The sequence below is a fragment of the Salmo trutta genome, chromosome 1 (assembly GCF_901001165.1).
Source record: "Salmo trutta chromosome 1, fSalTru1.1, whole genome shotgun sequence".
NCBI classification, from domain to species: Eukaryota; Metazoa; Chordata; class Actinopteri; order Salmoniformes; family Salmonidae; genus Salmo; species Salmo trutta.
This window is the reverse complement of record NC_042957.1, coordinates 73,654,092-73,662,942: the sequence shown is the minus strand read 5'-3', so window position 1 is coordinate 73,662,942 and position 8,851 is coordinate 73,654,092.

The following is an 8,851-nucleotide window of genomic DNA, read 5'->3' as shown; positions in this document are numbered from 1 at the left end:
AACACTACCATATAGAGAACACTACCATAGAGAAACACTACTATAGAGAAACACTACCATAGAGAAACACTACCATAGAGAAACACTACCATAGAGAAACACTACCATAGAGAAACACTACCATAGAGAAACACTACCATAGAGAAACACTACCATAGAGAAAACACTACTATAGAGAAACACTACCATAGATAGAAACACTACCATAGAGAAACACTACCATAGAGAAACACTACTATAGATAGAACACTACCTAGATAGAAACACTACTATAGAGAAAACACTACTATAGAGAACACTTCTATAGAGAGAAACACTACTACATAGAAGAAACACTACTATAAGAAAACACTACTATAGAGAGAACACTACCATAGAGAAACACTACTAGAGAAACACTACTATAGAGAAACACTACTATAGAGAGAAACACTACTATAGAGAAACTACTATAGACAAACACTACTATAGAGAAGAACACTACTATAGAGAAAACACTACTATAGAGAGAAACACTACTATAGATAGAAACACTACCATAGATAGAAACACTACTATAGAGAGAACACTACTATAGAGAAACACTTCTATAGAGAGAAACACTACTATAGATAGAAACACTACAATAGAGAGTAACACTACTATAGAGAAACACTACTATAGAGAGAAACACTACTATAGAGAAACACTACCATAGATAGAAACACTACTATAGATAGAAACACTACCATAGAGAGAAACACTACCATAGATAGAAACACTACCATAGATAGAAACACTACTATAGAGAAACACTACCATAGATAGAAACACTACCATAGAGAGAAACACTACCATAGATAGAAACAATACTATAGAGTAACACTACTATAGAGAAACACTACTATAGAGAGAAACACTACTATAGAGAAACACTAACATAGAGAAACACGACCATAGAGAAACACTACCATAGAGAGAAACACTACTATATAGAGAAACACTACCATAGATAGAAACACTACCATAGAGAGAAACACTACCATAGATAGAAACACTACTATAGAGAAACACTACCATAGAGAAACACTACCATAGATAGAAACACTACCATAGAGAAACACTACCATAGAGAAACACTACCATAGAGAGAAACACTACTATAGAGAGAAACACTACTATAGAGAAACACTACCATAGATAGAAACACTACTATAGATAGAAACACTACCATAGAGAGAAACACTACTATAGAGAACACTACCATAGATAGAAACACTACTATAGAGAAACACTACCATAGAGAAACACTACTATAGAGAAACACTACTATAGAGAAACACTACAATAGATAGAAACACTACCATAGAGAGAAACACTACAATAGAGAGAAACACTACCATAGAGAAACACTACAATAGATAGAAACACTACCATAGAGAGAAACACTACAATAGAGAGAAACACTACCATAGAGAGAAACACTACAATAGAGAGAAACACTACCATAGAGAGAAACACTACTATAGAGAAACACTACCAAAGAGAAACACTACCATAGATAGAAACACTACCATAGAGAGAAACACTAATATAGAGAAACACTACCATAGAGAAACACTACTATAGAGAAACACTACCATAGATAGAAACACTACCATAGAGAAACACTACCATAGAGAGAAACACTACCATAGAGAAACACTACTATAGAGAAACACTACTATAGAGAAACACTACCATAGATAGAAACACTACCATAGAGAAACACTACCATAGAGAAACACTACCATAGATAGAAACACTACTATAGAGAGAAACACTACCATAGAGAAACACTACCATAGATAGAAACACTACCATAGATAGAAACACTACTATAGAGAGAAACACTACTATAGAGAAACACTACAATAGAGAGAAACACTACCATAGAGAAACACTACCATAGATAGAAACACTACCATAGAGAAACACTACCATAGAGAAACACTACTATAGAGAAACACTACAATAGATAGAAACACTACTATAGAGAAACACTACCGTAGAGAAACACTACAATAGATAGAAACACTACTATAGAGAAACACTACCATAGAGAAACACTACCATAGAGAAACACTACCATAGATAGAAACACTACTATAGAGAGAAACACTACCATAGATAGAAACACTACAATAGAGAGAAACACTACCATAGAGAAACACTACCATAGATAGAAACACTACCATAGAGAAACACTACCATAGAGAAACACTACTATAGAGAAACACTACAATAGATAGAAACACTACTATAGAGAAACACTACCATAGAGAAACACTACCATAGAGAAACACTACCATAGATAGAAACACTACTATAGAGAGAAACACTACCATAGAGAAACACTACCATAGATAGAAACACTACCATAGATAGAAACACTACTATAGAGAGAAAACACTACTATAGAGAAACACTACAATAGAGAGAAACACTACCATAGAGAAACACTACCATAGATAGAAACACTACCATAGAGAAACACTACCATAGAGAAACACTACTATAGAGAAACACTACCATAGAGAAACACTACCATAGATAGAAACACTACCATAGAGAAACACTACCATAGAGAAACACTACCATAGAGAAACACTACCATAGATAGAAACACTACCATAGAGAAACACTACCATAGAGAAACACTACCATAGAGAAACACTACCATAGATAGAAACACTACTATAGAGAGAAACACTACCATAGAGAAACACTACCATAGATAGAAACACTACCATAGAGAGAAACACTACAATAGAAACACTACCATAGAGAAACACTACCATAGAGAAACACTACCATAGAGAGAAATACTACTATAGAGAGAAACACTACTATAGAGAAACACTACCATAGATAGAAACACTACTATAGATAGAAACACTACCATAGAGAGAAACACTACTATAGAGAAACACTACCATAGATAGAAACACTACTATAGAGAAACACTACCATAGAGAAACACTACTATAGAGAAACACTACTATAGAGAAACACTACAATAGATAGAAACACTACCATAGAGAGAAACACTACAATAGAGAGAAACACTACCATAGAGAAACACTACAATAGATAGAAACACTACCATAGAGAGAAACACTACCATAGAGAGAAACACTACCATAGAGAGAAACACTACAATAGAGAGAAACACTACCATAGAGAGAAACACTACTATAGAGAAACACTACCATAGAGAAACACTACCATAGATAGAAACACTACCATAGAGAGAAACACTACTATAGAGAAACACTACCATAGAGAAACACTACTATAGAGAAACACTACCATAGATAGAAACACTACCATAGAGAAACACTACCATAGAGAGAAACACTACCATAGAGAAACACTACTATAGAGAAACACTACTATAGAGAAACACTACCATAGATAGAAACACTACCATAGAGAAACACTACCATAGAGAAACACTACCATAGATAGAAACACTACTATAGAGAGAAACACTACCATAGAGAAACACTACCATAGATAGAAACACTACCATAGATAGAAACACTACTATAGAGAGAAACACTACTATAGAGAAACACTACAATAGAGAGAAACACTACCATAGAGAAACACTACCATAGATAGAAACACTACCATAGAGAAACACTACCATAGAGAAACACTACTATAGAGAAACACTACAATAGATAGAAACACTACTATAGAGAGACACTACCATAGAGAAACACTACTATAGAGAAACACTACAATAGATAGAAACACTACTATAGAGAAACACTACCATAGAGAAACACTACCATAGAGAAACACTACCATAGATAGAAACACTACTATAGAGAGAAACACTACCATAGATAGAAACACTACAATAGAGAGAAACACTACCATAGAGAAACACTACCATAGATAGAAACACTACCATAGAGAAACACTACCATAGAGAAACACTACTATAGAGAAACACTACAATAGATAGAAACACTACTATAGAGAAACACTACCATAGAGAAACACTACCATAGAGAAACACTACCATAGATAGAAACACTACTATAGAGAGAAACACTACCATAGAGAAACACTACCATAGATAGAAACACTACCATAGATAGAAACACTACTATAGAGAGAAACACTACTATAGAGAAACACTACAATAGAGAGAAACACTACCATAGAGAAACACTACCATAGATAGAAACACTACCATAGAGAAACACTACCATAGAGAAACACTACTATAGAGAAACACTACCATAGATAGAAACACTACTATAGAGAAACACTACCATAGAGAAACACTACCATAGATAGAAACACTACCATAGAGAAACACTACCATAGAGAAACACTACCATAGAGAAACACTACCATAGATAGAAACACTACTATAGAGAGAAACACTACCATAGAGAAACACTACCATAGATAGAAACACTACCATAGAGAGAAACACTACAATAGAAACACTACCATAGATAGAAACACTACCATAGAAACACTACCATAGAGAGAAACACTACAATAGAGAGAAACACTACCATAGAGAGAAACACTACTATAGAGAAACGCTACCATAGAGAAACACTACTATAGAGAAACACTACCAAAGATAGAAACACTACAATAGAGAGAAACACTACAATAGAGAGAAACACTACTATAGAGAGAAACACTACTATAGAGAAACACTTCTATAGAGAGAAACACTACCATAGACAGAAACACTACTATAGAGAAACACTACTATAGAGAGAAACACTACTATAGAGAAACACTACTATAGAGAAACACTACTATAGATTGAAACACTACTATAGAGAGAAACACTACTATAGATAGAAACACTACCATAGACAAACACTACTATAGAGAGAAACACTACTATAGAGAAACACTTCTATAGAGAGAAACACTACTATAGATAGAAACACTACAATAGAGAGTAACACTACTATAGAGAAACACTACTATAGAGAGAAACACTACTATAGATAAACACTACCATAGATAGAAACACTACTATAGATAGAAACACTACCATAGAGAGAAACACTACCATAGATAGAAACACTACCATAGATAGAAACACTACTATAGAGAAACACTACCATAGATAGAAACACTACCATAGAGAGAAACACTACCATAGATAGAAACACTACTATAGAGAAACACTACTATAGAGAAACACTACTATAGAGAGAAACACTACTATAGAGAAACACTACCATAGAGAAACACGACCATAGAGAAACACTACCATAGAGAGAAACACTACTATAGAGAGAAACACTACCATAGATAGAAACACTACCATAGAGAGAAACACTACCATAGATAGAAACACTACTATAGAGAAACACTACCATAGAGAAACACTACCATAGATAGAAACACTACCATAGAGAAACACTACCATAGAGAAACACTACCATAGAGAGAAACACTACTATAGAGAGAAACACTACTATAGAGAAACACTACCATAGATAGAAACACTACTATAGATAGAAACACTACCATAGAGAGAAACACTACTATAGAGAAACACTACCATAGATAGAAACACTACTATAGAGAAACACTACCATAGAGAAACACTACTATAGAGAAACACTACTATAGAGAAACACTACAATAGATAGAAACACTACCATAGAGAGAAACACTACAATAGAGAGAAACACTACCATAGAGAAACACTACAATAGATAGAAACACTACCATAGAGAGAAACACTACAATAGAGAGATACACTACCATAGAGAGAAACACTACAATAGAGAGAAACACTACCATAGAGAGAAACACTACTATAGAGAAACACTACCAAAGAGAAACACTACCATAGATAGAAACACTACCATAGAGAGAAACACTAATATAGAGAAACACTACCATAGAGAAACACTACTATAGAGAAACACTACCATAGATTGAAACACTACCATAGAGAAACACTACCATAGAGAGAAACACTACCATAGAGAAACACTACTATAGAGAAACACTACTATAGAGAAACACTACCATAGATAGAAACACTACCATAGAGAAACACTACCATAGAGAAACACTACCATAGATAGAAACACTACTATAGAGAGAAACACTACCATAGAGAAACACTACCATAGATAGAAACACTACCATAGATAGAAACACTACTATAGAGAGAAACACTACTATAGAGAAACACTACAATAGAGAGAAACACTACCATAGAGAAACACTACCATAGATAGAAACACTACCATAGAGAAACACTACCATAGAGAAACACTACTATAGAGAAACACTACAATAGATAGAAACACTACTATAGAGAAACACTACCGTAGAGAAACACTACTATAGAGAAACACTACAATAGATAGAAACACTACTATAGAGAAACACTACCATAGAGAAACACTACCATAGAGAAACACTACCATAGATAGAAACACTACTATAGAGAGAAACACTACCATAGATAGAAACACTACAATAGAGAGAAACACTACCATAGAGAAACACTACCATAGATAGAAACACTACCATAGAGAAACACTACCATAGAGAAACACTACTATAGAGAAACACTACAATAGATAGAAACACTACTATAGAGAAACACTACCATAGAGAAACACTACCATAGAGAAACACTACCATAGATAGAAACACTACTATAGAGAGAAACACTACCATAGAGAAACACTACCATAGATAGAAACACTACCATAGATAGAAACACTACTATAGAGAGAAACACTACTATAGAGAAACACTACAATAGAGAGAAACACTACCATAGAGAAACACTACCATAGAGAAACACTACTATAGAGAAACACTACAATAGATAGAAACACTACTATAGAGAAACACTACCGTAGAGAAACACTACTATAGAGAAACACTACAATAGATAGAAACACTACTATAGAGAAACACTACCATAGAGAAACACTACCATAGAGAAACACTACCATAGATAGAAACACTACTATAGAGAGAAACACTACCATAGATAGAAACACTACAATAGAGAGAAACACTACCATAGAGAAACACTACCATAGATAGAAACACTACCATAGAGAAACACTACCATAGAGAAACACTACTATAGAGAAACACTACAATAGATAGAAACACTACTATAGAGAAACACTACCATAGAGAAACACTACCATAGAGAAACACTACCATAGATAGAAACACTACTATAGAGAGAAACACTACCATAGAGAAACACTACCATAGATAGAAACACTACCATAGATAGAAACACTACTATAGAGAGAAACACTACTATAGAGAAACACTACAATAGAGAGAAACACTACCATAGAGAAACACTACCATAGATAGAAACACTACCATAGAGAAACACTACCATAGAGAAACACTACTATAGAGAAACACTACCATAGAGAAACACTACCATAGATAGAAACACTACCATAGAGAAACACTACCATAGAGAAACACTACCATAGAGAAACACTACCATAGATAGAAACACTACTATAGAGAGAACACTACCATAGAGAAACACTACCATAGATAGAAACACTACCATAGAGAGAAACACTACAATAGAAACACTACCATAGAGAAACACTACCATAGAGAAACACTACCATAGAGAGAAACACTACTATAGAGAGAAACACTACTATAGAGAAACACTACCATAGATAGAAACACTACTATAGATAGAAACACTACCATAGAGAGAAACACTACTATAGAGAAACACTACCATAGATAGAAACACTACTATAGAGAAACACTACCATAGAGAAACACTACTATAGAGAAACACTACTATAGAGAAACACTACAATAGATAGAAACACTACCATAGAGAGAAACACTACAATAGAGAGAAACACTACCATAGAGAAACACTACAATAGATAGAAACACTACCATAGAGAGAAACACTACCATAGAGAGAAACACTACCATAGAGAGAAACACTACAATAGAGAGAAACACTACCATAGAGAGAAACACTACTATAGAGAAACACTACCATAGAGAAACACTACCATAGATAGAAACACTACCATAGAGAGAAACACTACTATAGAGAAACACTACCATAGAGAAACACTACTATAGAGAAACACTACCATAGATAGAAACACTACCATAGAGAAACACTACCATAGAGAGAAACACTACCATAGAGAAACACTACTATAGAGAAACACTACTATAGAGAAACACTACCATAGATAGAAACACTACCATAGAGAAACACTACCATAGAGAAACACTACCATAGATAGAAACACTACTATAGAGAGAAACACTACCATAGAGAAACACTACCATAGATAGAAACACTACCATAGATAGAAACACTACTATAGAGAGAAACACTACTATAGAGAAACACTACTATAGAGAGAAACACTACCATAGAGAAACACTACCATAGATAGAAACACTACCATAGAGAAACACTACCATAGAGAAACACTACTATAGAGAAACACTACAATAGATAGAAACACTACTATAGAGAAACACTACCATAGAGAAACACTACTATAGAGAAACACTACAATAGATAGAAACACTACTATAGAGAAACACTACCATAGAGAAACACTACCATAGAGAAACACTACCATAGATAGAAACACTACTATAGAGAGAAACACTACCATAGATAGAAACACTACAATAGAGAGAAACACTACCATAGAGAAACACTACCATAGATAGAAACACTACCATAGAGAAACACTACCATAGAGAAACACTACTATAGAGAAACACTACAATAGATAGAAACACTACTATAGAGAAACACTACCATAGA